The sequence below is a fragment of the Manacus candei genome, unplaced genomic scaffold, assembly GCF_025592945.1.
Source record: "Manacus candei isolate 608988 ecotype Guabito, Panama unplaced genomic scaffold, ASM2559294v1 h1tg000006l, whole genome shotgun sequence".
In the NCBI taxonomy this organism is placed as follows: domain Eukaryota; kingdom Metazoa; phylum Chordata; class Aves; order Passeriformes; family Pipridae; genus Manacus; species Manacus candei.
The window spans coordinates 416,754-438,944 of record NW_026138054.1 but is presented as its reverse complement, the minus strand read 5'-3'; the positions used below and the strand labels follow the sequence as shown (position 1 = coordinate 438,944).

The following is a 22,191-nucleotide window of genomic DNA, read 5'->3' as shown; positions in this document are numbered from 1 at the left end:
CCTACCCCGCCTGCCACCACCCTGAACCGGACATAGACTTAATGCAGCACTCCCCTTAAGCTACCAGATATCTGGAGAGCCTTCAGGGAGGAGGCTGCTAGCGCTAAAGACACTGAATTCCTAAAAGCATTTCCCATCTATGTAGAGGAAGGAAGGGCCCCAGAGTGGCTGTAGGGAATTGGCTATAGAACACGGCTTGCCTAGGCAGTGGGAACATCTTAGATAGCGAGGTTACAGTGCCCTTGTACCCTGTTAGCTGGTTGGTAAACAGGACATTGTGATTAGCAAAACAAAAAGCAACTGAGTACCACCTGTGTCAACAAAGAAATGAGTAAGAGGTGAGATCAACATTTAAGCAGAACCAATAATGAGCTTAGCTTTTGCAATATGTATGAACTAATTATAAAGCATATATTAAGCTGTTAGCAATGATCAATAAACGAAGCTTGCTGATTCTCATATTGAGCATCTCATTCTTGCCTCGTAACGACATGCTAAAAGATATGAAAAAGGTCATCGTCGAGTATGGGTTGGGGGCACCCTTCACCATCGAGTTGCTAGAATCCTTCTTCCTGGCCTATAAGCTGATACGTTACAACATAAGAGCAGTGATAGGAGGACTCTTTACAACAGTACAGTCCTCAGTATTTGAGGTAGAATGGAAAAAATTAATCACTGCATATGTCAATGACAAAATGGAAAGAAGGGGAATCCCAATTCAACAGGCAATAGACATGCTCTATGGGGAGGGGAACTATTCGAGTAGGGGGGATCAAGCTCGAATTGACCCCAAATTTTTAGAAGCGACTAAAGAATTGGCATTAGAGGCCGTGAAAAGGGTGACAGATGCCTATGTGCGGACGCCTTCTTTCACACTTATTAACCAAGGCCCAAAAGAACCTTTTGTAGAATTCATAACCAGGCTAAAAGAGGCAATCAGCAGGCAGGTCCACCAAAAAGAGAGCCAGGAAATTTTATTCAATAAATTGGTTATCAAAAAGGCGAATGAGGACTGTCAGAAAGCTTTGAAGATGTTAAAGGATCCCTCCCTACTCGAAATGATAGACGCTTGTAAAAATATAGGTTCCAATTCCCATAAAGCGCGTCTATTGGCTACCACTTTCATGGGTCCCCAATCATGTTTCAATTGTGGTGAAAAGGGACACTTCAAAAAACATTGTCCTAAGTTAGTCCCCGAACCAAATTTGCCTAAGACCCTATGTCGGAGGTGTAGGAAGGGCCGCCATTGGTCTTCTAGTTGTAGGTCAATGACCAATATCAATGGTGAGCCCCTTCCCCCCAGGAGGTCCCCAGAGCTGAGGAAAAGGGTAACCTTCCAATCTTTGCCCGATCTTCGCCCTTGCTCCTGTGAACATCAGGGAAACGGGGAGCAGAGCGCCCAGGGGGGTGCGACGACACAAATAACCCCTGCTTTCCGCTCCATCCTGCGCCCAACACCGCGCCCAGCTACCCCATTACCCAAGAGCCTCCGAAAGACCTCATTCCCGTTCAGTGTGATCCTTTAAATTCAGCAGACCCTATCTCAGTTAAAAACCAGTGTGTTCCCCTAAATTGGATAATCCTTTCCGTTACTCACCCGTCTACTCACCTAAGCTCCTATGAGCAGGTCAGTGTTAGACCATCTGCCCCGGTCGATCCAGATAAGACTTACCTCATGATATCGCACTTTTCAGCAGTGGCTAAGGGAATAATTGTAGTGCCTACTCTGCTGACGGGACTAACGAACACAAATATAGCTATATGCCTAACTGTGCATCTCCCTCCCGTGCAGTTGGAGGACCGCTTCCCCGTGGCGAAGATGGTCTCCACCAACGAGCTGCTCTGCGTGGTGTCCCCAGATGAGGAGCGGAGGGAGGGATCACTGAGGGAAGTCCACTGGACAACCTCGGTGAAGACCTCTCGCCCTCTTCTAACATGTCTCATCTACTTTTCTCAACCTAGGCACCCTCAGAAAGTCAAGGTGGAAGGGTTACTCGACATGGGGGCAGATGTCACCATAATTGCCTCCAAGGACTGGCCGTACAGCTGGCCAGCCCAGACCACTAACATCAGAGTCAGCGGTGTAGGGGGATCGCAGTACCCCGTCAGGAGTAAAGAGGTAAAGAGGAACTCCGAAGTTCCACCCACCTTTTCCCTGTCTTCCTATCACACTTTTCCCTGAGTTGTCAGTCCCATGCTCCTCCCCAGTTCAGAATCCTCCTCTCAGACTTTAAACCCCTTATTTAAACCCCTGTTGTCCCTGAATAAAGTGGCATTGCTGCACGAACCCTCAACTGTGCCAAGAACCGTTATTGCAGTGCTCAGTCCTATTTCCCATCCCCCTGGACCGTGGCAGCAGGGAGATTGCCAAAACTGAAACCAGTACACAGTTGAAAGCTGAACAAAACAACATTTATTCCAAAGAAAGTAGCAAACAAAATGAGAAACCGAGAGACAGAAAAGAGAAGGGAAACAAGCCCCCAAGACAACCCCCCATTCACTCAAGTGTTACTTACCAGGTTGTCTTACCGACCCCAGAATGCTTAGAATTCCCCATAGCAGAAGCTGCATCCTCATTATCCTCAATGAGTCAATCTTCATTAATGTGAGGAAAGCTGAGAGACTGTAGAAACATCAGTTGAACTTCAAAGTCTCCTGGTTTCTGTCTCTCCTCAGACTTAGAATCAGGGTTAGGGTTAGGGTTAGGGTTGGGGTTAGGGTTTAGGGTTAGGGTTAGAGTTAGGGTTAGAGTTAGGGTTAGGGTTAGGGTTGGGGTTAGGGTTTAGGGTTAGGGTTAGAGTTAGGGTTAGGGTTAGGGTTAGGGGTTTTTTTTAGGGTTAGGGAACGGGGTTTGCGCATAGCTTGCAGTCTCTTTTTTAGGGTTAGTGTTGCTATGCGCAAACCCGATTCCCTGACCCTAATCCTAAAAAAGTGAATGCAAGCTATGTGCAAACCCTGTTCCCTAACCTTAACCTTAAAAAAGAGACTGCAAGCTATGCACAAAACCAGTTCCCTAACCCTAACTTTCAAAAAGAGACTGCAAGCTACTAGGGTTAGGGTTAGGGTTAGGGTTAGGATAAGGGTTAGGGTTGGGGTTAGGGTTTAGGGTTAGGGTTAGGGTTAGGGTTAGGGTTAGGGTTAGGGTTAGGGTTAGGGTTAGGGTTAGGGTTAGGGTTAGGGTTCGGGTTAGGGTTAAGGTTAGGGTTAGGGTAAGGGTTAGGGGTTAGGGTTGGGGTTAGGGTTAGTCAGAATCTGTCTCAATGCGCGATATAACTATCGTGGGTTTACCCCATTCCAGGAACGCAAACCGTGAACCCTAAAACCTAAACCCTAACCCTTGCTAACCTTAACCCTAATCCTAACCCCAACATCTCATAGCAGAGGGAGGGAGGGGCCTGATTCCTCATCAGATATATCAACAGTCAAAAGCCTGTAAGCTCAGCTCTTGCCTTTGCAGGGCTTCACACCGTCAGCACTGGAGGGAGGGAGGGGCCCGACTGCTCATCAGAGGTATCATGCAAGTCAAAAGCCTGAAAAGTCTCCTAGAATGCATAAATCATTAACCATTTCAGTCTCTGACAATTGGTCCACACAGTAACTGCAAGCTATGCCCAAAGCCTGTTCCCTAACCTTAGAAGAGAGACTGCAACCCTCGAGATGTTGGAGGCTCGAGGCATGGTCTGTGACACTAATCATGGCTATAACTCATAACTTCTTGGAGTATGGGGACTTCCCTCCTTCACCCCCGGCAGATCAAGGCCACCACTTCAACTGACAGACATGGAAGCATCGCTTGACCCCGTGGGCGGTGACTGTATACATCTGTCCACTCTCAGCTTTTCTTTCTCTTACTCTCCCTTGCTCTTCTCCTGCCTTTCTCTCCCCTATGCATTTTCTTTCCCCCCTCAAAGGTTATCTCTGTGTCACATTGTGGTATGACAGCACCCAAACTGCTAGCATGCCTGTTGATACAGAATTGTTAAAATAAACCTTGCCAGTATATGTTTTCAGACACCGATTATTTAGTGTCGTTTCACTTTAATCCACCCTGTAGCAGTACGTTCGGATACATGTCCGGAATAAAGACAAGTGCCAAAAATACTCAAGCACACAAAATATCTTTTATTACAGTGAGAATAATAATAATAGTAATAAACTTAGCAAGAGGAATTAAAAACTAAAAAAGGAAAAAAGGATACAAAATAACTATCTCATCGGGTGGCATTAAAACAAATACTACGAACAGCATTTAATACAGTATTAACTAGTGAAAAAGGGATACCAAAAAAGGATCTTAACACAATATTATGGATAACACGATATTGGTTAGTAAAAAGGGAAACTAAAGGAAAAATACTATAAACATAAAAGGAGAATTAAAGGAACACTAAAAGGATATTAAAAAAGTTTGTTCTCTCAGTTGCTTCCTATCAATAAACTGTGCTTACCCACACAGACAGGCCAGGGCTGTCAGGATCTGCAGCAGCTGGTCGGTACCCATGCTTAGCGGGCGTCCCCGCGGAGCAACACAGTCTCGGTGGTAGGATGAGTATCGCTCAACTCAGCAGCTCTGACACCCCATTTTTATCAGTTCCACATTACACTACGTAGGGCCAGTACGCAGTATAAGGTGATGCCTGAGTGGCAGCCAAACACCGCCTGATCATTACCTCATGGCAACAGTCTGCGCATGCCCTACTTGTGGGGCAAGGGGCGAGCGACCCCTGCCCACATAATCTTCCTCCCATCATCATCTTTCTCACCCCTATGTATGACCTCTACCATTGTGTTTCAAGGGTAGATGTATCTATCTTGCAATATGTAGCAAAACCAAGGAAAAACTCAGCTCTGATAATAGGGAATATCAAGCTGACTTGCTAAAAAGCACAATGGACCTTACAATTAGCTTGTGCCATGAAGTTACATTGTACCATACTCTAGCTGGTTTCACATCCTAATATGACTTCGTTCTCATGCCTCTATGCTCCATTGATCATCTAATTCAAAAATATCCCCCTTACATACCACCGCGTGATCAATGGTAGCAAGAGGGTGATAACGAACTACTCGAGATTGTAATGCATTTAGCTTGGTGTTTATCATTCAACATACACATGTTAGTATACAGGGAATCATACACAATATGCATGTTATTATACATTCAACTACTGACAAGCTTATCAACACTTTTCGTAACCAGGGCCATCTCCATTTCTAATCACCAAAGAGGTTCCATTCATCATGAACATGTAATTGTTGAGTAAGGGCTTTTAATTTCTGGATGTTAGCATGAACAGATTCAGAATGATCACTTAAATTCATGCAGCACATGCCCTCAAAATCTTGACAACCATGTCCCTGGGCTAACAACAAAAAATCAATAGCAGCTCTATTTTGTAAACTTGCATGTCTAACAGAGTCTACATCTGTGAGCAATGCACTCAAAGCAGCAGAAGTAGCGTTAGCTTCTTTAGCCAACCAGCATTCTAGTTTATTTAAAGAAGCCAAAGCATGAGCAGTCTCTATCTGAGATATTATACTAGCAGTTATTCTTTCAGCCTTATTCCAAAACTCTATATCAGAGCTACAGTCCAGAGTAAACCGCCGTGTGCTACGTCTGCGTCTTCTTAGTTTAGGCAAGGTTAGGTTGTGAGGATGAAAAAAGGTTAATCGTCCAAAGGTACAAGGGCCTCCTACAGCCTTTCCCGGAATACCTTTCCATGCTCTTTGTCTACAAATGAGAAACAGATCATTTGGGAGACCTATCACATCGGATCCAGGAATAAATCGTTTTTGCAGAGTCTCATTGCACCAAGCTGATGCGTTCTGGTAAATATCTCTAAGAAAAAATGTCAACTCTTGGATATGTGCAGTTTGCTAACACGGTCTCATTATATAGAGTTCCCCACCAGTAGTTATCAATGGGTACTCCAACCAGACAGGTGCGAAAAAGACTCGTGGGAGTTACCATGGACACACGTATCACGTCCATCTTCGTCACGTTGGTCAGGGTGGTCCACACATTGACATCTAAAACAGAAGTCAGCAAAGAAGCAAAGTATAGCTGATATCTTTCTGGAAGGTACAGTTGGGTCTGGAAAAGGCCCTGCTGCTCTGCACCCTCAGGGGAGAAACCAACTCCTGGGGGCTGTTGGATTCCATCCCACCGCGTGGTCCATGGTTGGACCATGACACTGGTGAATGACTCGAACAGTGTATTGATGAAGTGTCATTTCTAAAAATGTAAACAACATAACAACTGAGTAACAGTGAAAATACAGACAATAATATAATCATGTCCATCCCCAGTGAGGAGATCTAAGTGGATTACAGTGGTCATTTACTTGGAGTCAACAGTACTTGAGATAATCTTTTCCTGGTTGGTAGACTTAGTTTTTAAGTTTGGACAGGTGAACAGGTGTGTCCAATCGTATGGGCTCGGACAACGCAATGAATCTCAGGAATTTCTGTAAAATATAAAGTCTAGTACAACAGAACTTCTCATTTCAGAATTTTATAGTCTGGATTCATCTTTTATAGTATGAAGTGGTTGACTGCCAGTCACACATTTATAGGCCTGTTAGGAGCCATCATAGGCAATGTATATCTGGAATTTGATGCAACACCAGACAACATCCTGGTCTCACCAACCGCTCCCACAGAAAGCTTGCACTCTCTTTTCAGATTCCAGGCCTCATCGGGAGCAAACCGTCCTGCCCCAGTTTACCCCTGACTGCAGTCAATCCCCCTTCACCTCATGGAGTGATAGTACAGGTTATCTCTTGCCTCCATGCTATAAAAGAATTTTATCCATCTTCACATTAACTATACCATTGAGTGTGAAATCATTTCTGTACTTAACTAGAATATTACCAGTTCATCATAAGAAAATTGTAAACATGATGCGAGCCAGAGCCCATAGGGAGGTCCACAAACATCAGTCCTTCATTTGCAGTCTTACCAACCAGCTTTTCAACATAAGCTTTTCTTCTGCGAGGCCCAGCACCTCACACATGGTTATTTCACAATCACATATATTCTTGTATAGACTCGTAAGCCAAAAGGTTTCTGTCATTTGTTGATTCCAAATAATTCTTGCCACCTGCTGTAACACTACCGGGATGAAACACATACAAATATGAGCACTGCAAAACAATCAGTGTCTGATTTAGAATTCCCAAACCACACCGTTCTGCCTGATCTTCACAAACATCACTGGTGTGGCATGAATAGCACAGAAACAGATCATTCTATACAGTGATGACCATTAGGCTTCAGGATGTTACAAGTTTTATAGTTTTCTGTTGTCTTCTTTCCCCCCTTAATGGCACGTCTGCCCCATCCCAGGAGACAAAACCAAGTACAATTGCAGTCCCTCTGCACACGGCATCACATATGTCCTTCACTTCTTGAAGCCAGGGCTTAGCTTTAGCCTTTACCTTTAACACTGCTGCCAGAACAACTTGGCAGCACACTGTTCAGGAATAAGATTCCAATTCTGATTGTTGCTTACCAGTAATACAAAACGAAGCATACAGATTGTTGGTGCAACTCATCTAAGAAATATAAACCTTCTTATCTCTGGAGCAGTAGATCCAGGGATCTATTGGGACACGAGACTTGCTATGCAGAAAAGAATAACCAATCCATCTTGTTATTCAAGATACATGACCTGCACTGAATAGGCTAATGCAGGAGTAATCATGGCTTTGGTAGCTATAGCCTCCCAGCCTCTGGCCAGGACATTGTTCATTACATAAATCACAACATCAGGTGTGGACAAGACACACAAGAGACAGGTACACGATAACTGAGTCATTACACCAGTTAGCAAAAGTTAGTAGACACAATTAATTATATTTAGGATATGTTTTTCTTCCATGTGATATTCGGGCTGGTCTTGTGCTGTTCAGCATTCACTGATCTCTGTCCAGAATTCTTGCCGCTCATGATAAGGTTTCATCAAACATGCTGGAAGCCAGCAGGGTCCTGTGGGAGACAAAACACAAACAACTCCCCCCTTCCAAATACTAACAACTTAATATCTACTTGAGGTGTCATATTACCCCTCCTCGTCACAACAGTATAATTTAAGGTTTTGTTCTGTGGGTGGGAGGCCTGGAAGGTCACCAAGTTGCTGCAACCTCTCTATGATCTCTTCTATGGGTGCCCCCGAGTTAGACACTAACAGTGGAATAATGAATGTATGGTTTCCAGGGTACAGGACAGCCTTCTAACAATTTGTTTCGCATTACTGGAATTAAAGGCTGTTGCATGTAAAGTTCAGGGCTCTGCAGCTCAATAGCTACTTTCATCCCTTCCCCCTTAAATATTTTGATTGCTTGATGCAGAGTTACCCAGGATGAACTTCCATCCTGCCATGATCCATCATTAGTAAAACGGTCACTGAGACCTTCAGCAATAACTGAAACCAAAGTTCTATCAACTCCTGGTGTTCGTCTTAAACGCCGAAGGGCATTTTGTACATATACATCATTAGTTAACCCTAAAAACTTCGTGGCATCAACATCGTCTATTATCACAGAGTCAGCCCCTTGCTCTGTGTGCCAACTCATCTGATGTTGATAACTTCTCTGAATTTTCTATAAAATCGTCCTCATCAGAATCATCACTACTACTCTATATGTTACTATCCCACTTCTCTGGATCTCAATCAGGGGAAGTGATTATAGCTCGCACCCCTGGTCCCTGATCACTTGGGTCTATTTTCCTTTGTCTGTGCCGAACAGTTCTCACAGCATATTTCTCAGCTAAAGTAACACATTTATCTTCTACCCTGTTCTTTTAGGCCTGAAGGTCAAGTAAAGTCTGGCGTTGTACCAGCTGAGTGGCTCTTAGAGCATTCAGCTGCTCCTGCAGTTTTTTGCATTTTTCCACAGTTAACTTGTATGCAGTAAGCAGTGCACCCCCCATTCGTCCAGCCTGTTCCAGATGACTGCTTGATTTAGTAGTAGGGGTAAACTGCTCCCAGTATTGCAATACCTCCATTGGGGTCTGCTGCCCCCAATACTCAAGAGGAATCTTTGTACATGCTTCCCACTTATTCTACAAAGTAATCTATGGCTCCTGCCCCAATTCTATTAATTCACGGGGAGGAGCTTTCTTAGGTTCATTGCCGCCTGCAGCTGACCCTCCTAACCACTTTTTCATCTTAATCTACTAATGTTCTCACTAACAGAACAATGACAAAAGATTCTCAATTTTTAAGCTAAACACAATGAGACACACTAATCCACAAACTATGGCTCTTACATCACAAACAAGCCTAACTACACATACACATCAAATCTAAAATCTTTATATACCAACCACAAAATACACACTCTACAATAACTCTGAATAAATCCTCAGAAAGACATATCTATGAGTGAAACAACAATAAAACTTAATCCACTGGGTATCTTCTAGGCTTTGATTCGCTCCACACCGAATACAATAAAAAATTTAAAGTCCGATCTAGCCTTATCTCCTGGCTGCCTCTAGGTCCCAAGATATACTTATTACAATTAATACAACGAAGTCATACATATAAACAACAGTTGCAAAAAAGGACAAATCTTAATTCTAGGTCTCAAGAAGTGTGGTATACTCACAATTAATTGCTCAGAACTACCTCCCATATGCAAAAAACAAAGCATATAAAACACAAACACTGCCACCCATATAGTAACTTAATCAACAAGAACAACAAAAACCAGTTCAAAACAAAGTAAAACTAGCAGAAGATATGAACCCAGACACTGGCACTCACGGCACCCACACAGAGTTCACCACACACACAGGGACGCGGCTTCCCAGGCTATGCTCCCCACCTGAGAATCTCCCCCTTAACACAACACACACGGGGACGCGGCTCTCCAGGCTGTGCACTCCACCTGAAGATCTCCCACCAATACACAGGGACACGTCAGCTGAGCACTCCACCAACGAATTCCCTGGGGCACTGCTTATTCCTCCATGTATCCTGCCGACTACGCCAATTTATGTAGCAGTACGTTCGGATACATGTCCGGAATAAAGACAAGTGCCAAAAATACTCAAGCACACAAAATATCTTTTATTACAGTGAGAATAATAATAATAGTAATAAACTTAGCAAGAGGAATTAAAAACTAAAAAAGGAAAAAAGGATACAAAATAACTATCTTATCGGGTGGCATTAAAACAAATACTACGAACAGCATTTAATACAGTATTAACTAGTGAAAAAGGGATACCAAAAAAGGATCTTAACACAATATTATGGATAACACGATATTGGTTAGTAAAAAGGGAAACTAAAGGAAAAATACTATAAACATAAAAGGAGAATTAAAGGAACACTAAAAGGATATTAAAAAAGTTTGTTCTCTCAGTTGCTTCCTATCAATAAACTGTGCTTACCCACACAGACAGGCCAGGGCTGTCAGGATCTGCAGCAGCTGGTCGGTACCCATGCTTAGCGGGCGTCCCCGCGGAGCAACACAGTCTCGGTGGTAGGATGAGTATCGCTCAACTCAGCAGCTCTGACACCCCATTTTTATCAGTTCCACATTACACTACGTAGGGCCAGTACGCAGTATAAGGTGATGCCTGAGTGGCAGCCAAACACCGCCTGATCATTACCTCATGGCAGCAGTCTGCGCATGCCCTACTTGTGGGGCAAGGGGCGAGCGACCCCTGCCCACATAATCTTCCTCCCATCATCATCTTTCTCACCCCTATGGATGACCTCTACCATTGTGTTTCAAGGGTAGATGTATCTATCTTGCAATATGTAGCAAAACCAAGGAAAAACTCAGCTCTGATAATAGGGAATATCAAGCTGACTTGCTAAAAAGCACAATGGACCTTACAATTAGCTTGTGCCATGAAGTTACATTGTACCATACTCTAGCTGGTTTCACATCCTAATATGACTTCGTTCTCATGCCTCTATGCTCCATTGATCATCTAATTCAAAAATATCCCCCTTACACACCCCAAGGGAATTATTAATAAAAACCTGAGTCACCCCCTCTCCCCTTTTCCTGGGACGGGTTGTAACACCAATCAGCACTGACTCCGCCCAGGAGGCGGAGCCAGTGACGCAGAACAATCAACACGGACTCCACCTCTTGACTCCAACCAGTGGGCGGGACCAGTGCTCTATAGAAGCAGAGTACATACCGGATGGCGGTGGGTATTCTGCCAGACACGCAACAGAACAGCAACAGCAAAAGCAGAGACCCAAGAGAAAAAGCAAAAGATTCTGACAGCGGTGGGCACTGAATTGGGCTTATAGCCCGAGACGGGGTTTACTGGGCACCACTGCGTTCCTGGAATGGGGTAAACCCACGATGGTTAGATCGCGCATTGAGACAGATTCTGACTAACCCTTACCCTAACCCCAAACCTAACCCCTAACCCTTACCCTAACCCTAAACCCTAACCCTAACCCTAAACCCTAACCCCAACCCTAACCCTTACCCTAACCCTAATCCTAACCCTAGTAGCTTGCAGTCTCTTTTTTAAAGTTAGGGTTAGGGAACTGGTTTTGTGCAGAGCTTGCAGTCTCTTTTTTAAGGTTAGGGATAGGTAACAGGGTTTGCGCATAGCTTGCAGTCTCTTTTTTAAGGTTAGGGTTAGGGAAGAGGGTTTGCGCATAACTTGCAGTCTCGTTTTTAGGGTTAGGGTTAGGGAAAAGGGTTTGCGCATAGCTTGCTTTCTCACTTTTAAGGTTAGGGTTAGGGAAAAAGGTTTGCGCATAGCTTGCAGTCTCTTGGTTAGGGTTTGGGTTAGGGAACAGGGTTTGCGCATAGCTTCCAGTCTCTCTTTTAATGTTGGGGTTAGGGGACAGTGCTCTATAGAAGTAGAGTACATACTGGACGGCGGTGGGCATTCTGCCAGACACGCAACAGAACAGCAACAGCAAAAGCAGAGACCCAAGAGAAAAAGTAAAAGATTCTGACAGCGGTGGGCAATGAATCGGGCTTATAGCCTGAGAGGGGCTTATTGGGCACCGCTGCGTGTCCGGAATGGGCTAAAACCGCGATTGTTAGATCGCGCACTGAGACAAATTCTTCCTAACCCTAACCCTTACCTATACCCCTAACCCTAACCCTAACCCTAACCCTAACCCTAACAGTAACCCTGTCTTTTGCTAACCCTAAACCTAACCCTAACCCTAACTTTTGCTAACTCTAACCCTAAATTTCCTAACCCTAACCCTAACCCTTTCTAACCCTAACCCTAACTCAAAACCTAACCCTAACCCTAACCCTAACCCTAACCCTAAACCCTAACCCTAACCCTAACCCTAACCCTAAACCCTAACCCTAACCCTAAACCCTAACCCTAACCGTAACCCTAACACTAAACCCTAAACCAAAAGGAAACTTCCTTTGCTATGCCTACTGGGCGGAGTCAGTGCTGATTGGTGTTACAACCCGCCCCAGGAAAAGGGGAGAGGGGGTAACTCAGGTTTTTATTAATAATTCCCTTGGGGTGGATTAAAGTGAAACGACACTAAATAATCGGTGTCTGAAAACATATACTGGCAAGGTTTATTTTAACAATTCTGTATCAACAGGCATGCTAGCAGTTTGGGAGTTGGGCTATCAGTTGGGAGGCATGGCTGAAAATAGGAAAGAACAGCCCTAATTCCCAGGAAAGAAAGCCTGGAAGCTTTGGCTTTGTGGTGCAGTTGGTGGGCCACACTGGGCACTCCATGGGCAGGCAGCAAGAGTTTTCTGGATCTGGGAGTCAATCTGGGGGCCTCGGAGTGTTTGAGGGGAAGTTGGGAGTGTCCTGTGGGACCAGGATGGGATTTGAGGGCTCCTGGAGGGGCTGGGACGGGTGTATACTGCGGGCATCGTCTAGTATTGATGGGGGTAATCAGTGAGCTGACTGTTTCATAATCATCCAAATTTTAACATACAATATGATTATTAGAATAAAAAGCAAAAAGGTAATATCAACAAAACAGTAACAGGGTGAAGCTCTTGGTTGAAGACTGGTTTCTTCTTTTTCTCCAGTGATTTTAATTCTTTTTTGTCTGGGTTTTAATCCCATCTTTGGCATTTTGCTGCGAACATTTTGTCCCCATATCCATTGGAAATTGTATTAACTGTTGATGAGAACAAAGTGGAATCCCAAGGTATGTGATATATTGATAGGATTTCACTGGTTGGCTTTTAATTTGTCCAGGTTTATCGCCATAATGCTTCTGCTCTTAAACCACTTGAATCAGAATGAATTGAGTTGTTTTCTGGGTCGGGTTCTCTTTTTGAGTCCAAGGTTTTTTAGTGGATTCAGTATCAGGCACAAAGGAAATTGAGGGAGGTAAAGAATAATCTTCCCTTTGTTCATTATCACAGGGATCACTCAGTCTATTTTCATTAATGTGAGGAAAGCTGGGAGACTCTAGAAACATCAGTTGAACTTCAAATTCTCCTTGTTTCTTTCTCTCCTGAGACTTAGAATCAGGGTTCTCTGTGGTTTCCCAAGTCTCAATGCCAGGGTAAGACACTGGTTTATGAAGTTGCCTGACCAAACCAGGAGCCTGTTTTTTTAGCAACAGTTTTCTCTCTGCACTCTGGCGCAACAAGACTTTGAAGGTGGTCAACCTCAGTTTGAAGCAGCTCATTTTTAGCAACAAGTTTATCCGATTTTTCTCCTGTTTCCCTCTCAAAGGCTAACGATGACTTCAGCACTACATTTTCTGATTTCAAAACAGTAGATTCAACATCAGAAATCCATTCATGACTTCCCTGTCAGCACTCCATCCAAATGTCTGTGCTCTCACTTTGACCTGAGAGAAACCTCAGGCAGGTGGAAAAGGGCAGATAAAGAAAAAACAGATGGGTCAAGCAGAAGTGATGCTGCTTCTGTCAAAAGCAGAGCAGAGGCTGAAAGCACTTTAGGAAGTTGCTTACAGAAGCACTTGTGCATTCCAAGTTACAGCTCAGGAGTCTCAGTGACTTGTCCAACATGAGAGTTTCTTTTCCATTTCTCAACCCCCAGATTCCTCAGGAGCAGGAAACTGGAAACACTGACTGAGAAAAGCTCCATTCCTTCCTAATAATTGTACTTTGTCCTTCCCATTTGACAGTGCTCTTGGAAATGTGCTGCTGTGATCTGGATCTGTGAGCAGCCCTGACCTCCCAGAGCACTCATCCAATGGCAGGAAGACCCCACCTGGCTCCTGCTGGGGTTCTTGCCACCACGACCCAGTATGGGTCAATGGAATGGGGAGCAGGGTGGTGGGACCAGTAAGGACCAGTTAAGGGGGTTGGGGGCACTTCAGCATCTCCATCAAGGTCAGACCAGTACAGAGCAGCATAGACCAGTATAGATCGGTATAGACCAGTATAAACCAGTATGGACCAGTATAGACCAATATGGGTCACTGGAATGGGGAATGGGGCAGTGGGACCGATAAGGACCAGTTAAGGGGTTTGGGGGCACTTCAGCATCTCCATCAAGGTCAGACCATTATAGACCAGTATAGACCAGTGTAGACCAGTACAGACCAGTATAGACCAGTATAGACCAGTATAGACCAGTAAAAAACCAGTAAAAAACCAGTACGGACCAGTATGGACCAGTACAGGTCACTAGAACAGCGAGCAGGGTGGTGGGACCAGTAAGAACCAGTTAAGGGGGTTGGGGGCACTTCAGCATCTCCATCAAGGTCAGACCAGTACAGACCAGTATAAACCAGGGTAGAGCAGTATAAACCGATATAAACCAGTACGGGTCACTGAAACAGGGAATGGGGTGGTGGGATCAGTAAGGACCAGTTAAGGGGGTTGGGGGCGTTTCATCATCTCCGTCAAGGTCAGACCAGTACAGACCAGTATAAACCAGTATAGACCAGTATGGACTGGTATAGACCGGTATAGACCAGTATAAACCAGTACAGACCGGTACGGGTCATTGGAATGGGGAATGGGGCAGTGGGACCAGTAAGGACCAGTTAAGGGGGTTGGGGGCACTTCAGCATCTCCATCAAGGTCAGACCAGTACAGACCAGTATAAACCAGGGTAGAGCAGTATAAACCAGTATAAACCAGTACGGGTCCCTGGAACGGGGAATGGGGTGGTGGGACCAGTAAGAACCAGTTAAGGGGGTTGGGGGCACTTCAGCATCTCCATCAAGGTCAGGTCAGTATAAAGCAGTATAGACCCGTATAGACCAGTATGGGCCAGTATAAACCGGTATAAACCAGTATGAACCAGTACAGGTGACTGGAACGGGGAATTGGTCGGTGGGACCAGTAAGGACCAGTTAAGGGGGTTGGGGGCACTTCAGCATCTCCGTCAACGTCAGACCAGTACAGACCAGTATAGACCAGTATAGACTAGTATAAACCAGTATGGACCAGTATAGACCAATATAAACCAGTACGGGTCACTGGAACACGGAATGGGGTGGTGGGACCAGGAAGGACCAGTTAAGGGGGTTGGGGCACTTCAGCATCTCCATCAAGGTCAGACCAGTACAGACCAGTATAAACCAGGATAGACCAGTATAAGCCAGTATGGACCAGTACGGGTCACTGGAATGCGGAATGGGGTGGTGGGACCAGTAAGGACCAGTTAAGGCAGAACTCAGCTGGGACTTAGTGGTTTGGGGGTGGGCATGTCCCTTCTTTAGGTGGGCGTGGTCTCTCCCTGGTGGGCGTGTCCCATCCCAAGGTGGCCATAGCCTCTGCAAGTGGGCGTGTCTTTTGCATCCTCTCCCCCTCCCTGAACTGGGAGCTCAACTGGGACTTACTGGGTTTTGGGTGGGTGTGTCCCCTCCCAATGATGGACCCACTTTCAGCCCCTCCCCCCACCTTTAAGGGCCAACCCAAAGCCCATCCCCCCCCTTCCTGCACCTCCCCAACCCTCAGGGTCCCTCCTGTCCCTCCCCCACCCTCAGGGTCCCTTCCTTCCCCTCCCCCCAGTGAACCTGCTACCCCTCCCCCACTCTCAGGAGCCCTCCCTGCCCCTCCCCCACCTTCAGGGGCCCTCAGGACCCCTCCCCCAACCTCAGAGACTCTCCTGCCCCTCCCCCACCCTCGGGGAACTTCCTACCCTTCCCCCACCCTCAGGGACCCTCAGGGCCCCTCCTTCACTTTCGGGGTCCCTCCCTGCCCCTCCCCAATCCTCAGGACCCTCCTGCTTCTCCCCCCACCTCGGGGTCCCTCCTGCCCCTCCCCCACCCTCAGGGACCCGCCTACCCCTCCCCCACCCTCAGGGACGGTCCTGCCCTTCCCCCACCCTCAGGGAACCTCCTGCCCTTCCCCCACGCTCAAGGACCATCCTGCTCCATCCCCACCCTCAGTGTTCCCTCCTTCCCCTCCCCCCCCCACTGGGGCCGTTACTGGTCCCTTACTGGTCTGTACTGGGAAGGGAGAGGGGAGGGGCCGCCCCCTCGAGGCCCCTCCCCCCCAGTGATGTCACCGGGTCCCAAAAATAGCCCCGGGGGCCCAAACTGGAGGGGGGACCTGGAGCCGCTCCCAGTGTGACCAGTTCAGGTACTGGGAGGGACTGGGAGGGAACTGGGAGGGACTGGGAGGGACTGGGAGGGGGCAGGGCTTCCCCCCCTCCCCCCCCTCCGTGTCCTTGGGGTGACCTTGGGGAGGGAGGGGGATGGGCCGCTCCCAGTGGCTCCCAGTAGCTCCCAGTAACCCCAGTAATGCCTCCGGTATCTCCAGCGACCCCCCCAGTAACCCCAGTGACCCCCCAGTAGCTCCCAGTAACCCCAGTGTCCATCCCAGTAACCCCAGTGACCCCCCCAGTAGCTCCCAGTAACTCCAGTGTCCATCCCAGTAACCCCAGTGACCTCCCCAGTAGCTTCCAGTAGCTCCCAGTAACTCCCAGTGTCCCCCCCAGTGCTCCCAGTATGTCCCAGTTTAACCCAGTTCCCCCCCCCCCGTGGGCCCTGGGCCGGGTGGGGGAGGGGCGGGTTCACATTTCCATGGCAACATCCCTTTCCCTCTGGCCCAGTTTCTCCCAGTTCCTCCCAGTTTAACCCGGTTTTTCCACATTTTCCCCCATTTTTCCACATTTCCCCCCATTTTCCCCATTTTTCCCAGATTTTTCCCCCATTTTTCCACATTTTCCTGAATTTTTCCCCATTTCCCCCCCATTTTCCAGATTTTTCCCATTTTCCCCCATTTTCCCAGATTTTTCCCCATTTTTTCCACATTTTTCCCACATTTTCCCAGATTTTCACACATTTTTCTCCAGATTTTCCCAGATTTTTTTTCCCATTTTTTCCACATTTTCCCCCATTTTTTCTCACATTTTCCCAGATTTGCCCAGATTTCTTCCCCCATTTTCCTGGATTTTTCCCAGAATTTCCCATATTTTCCCAAAATTTTTTTTATCTTTCCCCATTTTTCTCCATTTCCTGGATTTTCTCCCATTTTTTCCACATCTTCCCAGATTTTTCCTCATTTTTCCCAGATTTTCCCAAGATTTTTTCCCATTTTTTTAAATCTTTCCCCATTTTTCCCCATTTTCTGGGATTTTTTCCCATTTTTCTCCATTTTCCCCCATTTTCCCCAGAATTTCCAGCATTTCCCCCCCAGTTTGTCGCCATTTTCCCAGATTTCTCCCACATTTTCCCAGATTTTTCCCTATTTTTTCCCCATTTTCCCGGATTTTTCCCAGATTTTTCCTCCACTTTTCCCAGAATTTCCCACATTTTCCCAGATTTTTCCCACATTTTCTCAGATTTTTCTCCAGATTTTCTTCCAGATTTTCCCACATTTTCCCACATTTCCCCCCATTTTTCATGATTTTTCCCGATTTTCCCCATTTTGCCGGATTTTTTTCAAATTTTTTCCCATTTTCACACATTTTTCCTCATTTTCCCCCATTTTTACAGATTTCTCCTCATTTCCCCCATTTTCCCACAGTTTTTCCCAATTTTTTCACATTTTCCCAGATTTTTCCCCATTTTCCCCAGATTTTTCCCCATTTTGCCCCCATTTTCTCGCATTTTTCCCCATTTTCCCACATTTTCCCAAATTTTTTCACACATTTTCCCAGATTTTCTCCCTATTTCCCCAGATTTTTCCTCATTTTGCCCATTTATTCCCAGACTTTTTCCCAATTATTTTCCCCATTTTCCCAGATTTCCCCCCTTTTTTTCCCACATTTCCCTGGATTTTTTCCCAATTTCCCCCCAGTTTCCATGATTTTTCCCACATTTTTTCCACATTTTCCCAGATTTTTCCTCATTTTCCCCCATTTTTCCCAGATTTTTCCCCATTTTTCTCACATTTTTTTCCCCATATTTCCAGATTTTCCCAGAATATTCCCCATTTTCCCCCCATTTTTTCCCTATTTTCCCAGATTTTTCCCATTTTTTCCCCTTTCCCCCCCATTTTTTCCACATTTTTCCCAGATTTTCTCCCATTTTCCCCAGAATTTCCCAGGTTTTTTCCCAATTTTTCCCCATTTTCCCAGTTTTTTCCCAATTTTTTCCCCATTTTCCCGGATTTTTTCTCCATTTCCCCCCATTTTCCCAGATTTTCCCCCCATTTTTCCCATATTTTCCCAGATTTTCACACATTTTTCCCCATTTTCCCCCCTTTTTTTCCTCATTTTTCCATATTTTCCCATATTTTTCCCCATTTTCCCCAGAATTTCCCACATTTTCCCCAGAATTTCCCCATTTCCCCGGATTTTTCTCACATTTTTCCCAGAATTTTCTGCAATTTCCCCATTTTCCCACATTTTCCCACATTTTTCACCATTTTCCTGATTTTCCCCCCATTCTTCCCACATTTTCACAGATTTTTCTCCAGATTTCCCCCACATTTTTCCCCCATTTCCCCACATTTTCTTGGATTTTTGGGTCCCCAGTTTTCCAAATTTCCCAAATTTCCCCAGTGGGAAAAAATGGGGGGAAAAAACCAGGAATTTGGGGGAAAATGGGGAAAAATTGGGGAAAAAAGTGGGAAATTTGGTGAACACGAATGAAAAATTGGGAAAAATGGGGGAAAATTTGAGAAAAAAGTGGGAAATTTGGGGAAAATTGATAAAAATGGGGAAAAAAGGGGGGAAATTTAGGAAAACTGGGGGAAAATCTGGGAAAATGTGGAAAAACGGGGGAAATTTTGGGGAAAAAGTCAGAAATTTGGGGAGATGGGGGATTTTGAGGGGAAATGGAGGGAAAACTGGGAAAAAAGTAAGAAATTTGGGGAAAACAGGTGAAAAATCAGGAAAAATGGGGGATAATTGGGAAAAATTAGGGGAAATTTAGGAAAAAATTGGGAAAAAATGGCGGAATTTGGGGAAAATGGGGAAATTTGGGAAAAATGGGGTGAATTGAGAAAAAAATGGGGGAATTTGGGTAAAATTGGATGAAAAATTGGGGAAAGTTGGGAAAAATGGGGGGAAATTTGGGGAAAATGGGAAAAAATGGGGGAAATTTGGGAACAATGGAAGGAATTTGGAAAAGAAATGGGGAAAAATTGAGAAAAATGGGGAAATTTGGGAAAAATGGGGGAAATGGGGGGAAAATTGGGGAAAGAGTGGGAAATTTGGGAGAAATGGATGAAAAACTGGGAAAAATGAGGGGAAATTTGGGAAAAACTTGGGTGTCCCCACCAGGTTCGACCCCACCATGGCCCCGATAGCCCCGGGATCAGGTGAGACCCCTACCCCATGCCCTGACCCCTCCCCCTCCCCGAGGTCACTGCCCTGACCCCCCGAGTCCAGGCTGTGACCCCTCCCCCACCCCGTGGCCGCTCCCACACTTTATGGCCCCTTCCCCATTCTGTGGCCCCTACCCCATTCTGTAGCCCCTACCCCACTCTGTGACCCCTCTCCCACTTCATGGCCCCTCCCCCACTCTCTGGCCCCTCCCCCACTCTATGGCCCCTCATCCACTTTATGGCCCCTCCCCCACTCTGTGGCTCCTCCCCCACTCTGTGACCCCTCCCCCATTCTGTGACCCCTCTCCCACTCTGTGGCCCCTCCCCCACTTTACGGCCTCTCCCCCACTCTGTGACCCCTCCCCCACCGACAGCTTCTCCCTGCAGAGAGAACAGCCAACACACTATTTCACTTCTCACTTTAACAAAGCTCTTTTCTCCTTCAAGCCCCTCAAAGGCGCCAAGGCCACATAGGAGGCCACACACAAACAGTACTCCTCTTCCCACTTGACTACACCTTCTCCCTCACTCTTCTACAGGGAACACCAGGAATCTGCTCGCAGAGGCCTCTCCTTTCCCATCAGTAGCTCAGCACAAGGAGTTAAAGGAGCTCAAGCCTTAGGCCACAAGAGCTGACAGCGAGGAAACTTTGGGAGCAAACTAATGCTGCTAACACGGACCCAGCTGAATCCAGCACACAATCACAGAATCCAAGAGTCCTTCAGCTTGGAAAAGACCTCCAAGCTCACTGAGTCTTGTGCAGCCCCTCCCCGACCGCCTGCAGGGACTGGATGATGCTTTGCACAAGCACCTAAAGGAATGTTGTGAAAGCCATGGCCTGCAGGAGGACACAGAGAAGGGCTTGGTTGGGGCTGGGAAGGAGGGAGCTGGCGCTGGGGGAGCGGGGATGGAGCCTCGGGGATGTGGTGCAGCAAGGACAGGGGCCCAGGCAGCTGGCAGGCAGCAAGGCCTCACCCCCTGCCCCAGCAGCAGCACCGGGCCCTGCCCAAGGGTCGGGAGGGGCCCCGGAGTCCTGAAGAGTGTTTGGGGGTCCCCAGGAGGGAGTCTGGGGGTCTGAGGTGGTCCCAGGAGATTTTCAAGGGTTAAGGGGATGCACAGGAGATTTGGGGGAGGAGGGGGAAAGGCGGAGGGTCCCCAGGATTCTTGGGGGGATCTGGGCAGTTCCTGAGAGTCTTGGGGGAGATTCGGAGGGGTCACCAGGAGCCCCCGGACCCCCTGAACTCACCCCACACCACCATGGCCTCGTTGGGGCCGCACGTGAAAAACAGCGCGGCGGGGGGAGACCCTGGGGCCGGGATCGATCGGGACCAATCGGGTTCAATCCCGATCCTCCCCTCCCCCGCCCCCCCGCCCCGCTCCCGGCAGCCCCCGCGGAAGTTTCGACGTTCTATTGGGTGACTCACCGGCACAAGGACAGGGGCCCAGCAGAATTTGGCAATGACGTCATTCCAGCAGAGCCGTTCTATTGGCTGCGACCCACGAGGGAGCCCCAAAACCTGTTCATGGCTTGGGGGGGAAGGACAGCCGGCACGGCCGGGAACGGGGGTGCAGAGGGTGTTCAAGTGCCCAGGAAAGGGGCAAAAAACTTTCCCCTCTCCCTCCCAGTGCCCCCTCAGCCCATCCCAGTGTCTCCCCTCTCCCAGCGCACCCTCAGCCCATCCCGGTCTCTCCCCTGCTCTCCCAGTGCCCCCATCCATCGAGGTCCCAGCCCGGCCCTGCCCCCTGCTCTGCTCCGGCCTGGATTTCTCCCCTGCAGGGGCAGCTGAGGCGGCTCCAGGGCGGGCGGGAGCTTTCGGGGCAGGGGTGGCTCCTGACATGCTGCTGGAACCGCCCCTGTCTGGGCGGGCCCGTCAGCCTGGGGCACCTCCTCACCCGAGCCTGGGGGACGGGCCGGCAATTGGGAGGGGCTTTGGGAAGGAATGGGGAGGCTGAGAAGGGGTTGGAGGTCGTGGGGGTAAGTGGGAAGGTGTTTGGGGGAGTTTGGGGGTTTGGGAGGGAGGTTGGGGAGATTGGGGCAGCTGTGAGGGGTTTTGGGGAATCGTCGGGGATGTGGGAAGGAACTGGGAGAGAGTTTGGGGGCATACTCAAGGGGAAGGGGGCAACTAGGAGAGGGTTTGAAAGGTCCTGGGAGGGCTGGAGGTAACTGGGAGGGGTTTGGGGGCATCTTGTGGGTTTTTGTGGGTCTGGGAGGCAGTCTGGGGGCCTCGGAGGGTTTAAGGGGAAGTTGGGAGTGTCCTGTGGGACCGGGATGGGATTTGAGGGTTCCTGGAGGGGCTGGGAGGGCTTTATGCCTTTATACTGCGGGCATTGTCTAGTATTGATGGGGGTAATCCGTGAGCTGACTGTTTCATAATCATCCAAATTTTAACAAGACTTTGAAGGTGGTCAACCTCAGTTTGAAGCAGCTCATTTTTAGCAACAAATTTATGCGATTTTTCTCCTGTTTCCCTCTCAAAGGCTAACGATGACTTGAACACCACATTTTCTGATTTCAAAACAGTAGACTCAACATCAGAAATCCATTCATGAC

General features: G+C 47.3%; 1 long non-coding RNA gene across 1 annotated transcript; it reads left to right on the top strand.

Annotated features, from left to right (window-relative positions):
* The first annotated feature begins 16,345 nt into the window (after positions 1 to 16,345).
* LOC127480861 (uncharacterized) lies at positions 16,346 to 20,576 on the top strand. The gene is made up of 3 exons (XR_007908032.1): positions 16,346 to 16,505; positions 19,597 to 19,634; positions 20,180 to 20,576. It is a non-coding gene; the product is annotated as an uncharacterized LOC127480861 (long non-coding RNA).
* Positions 20,577 to 22,191: the final 1,615 nt, after the last annotated feature.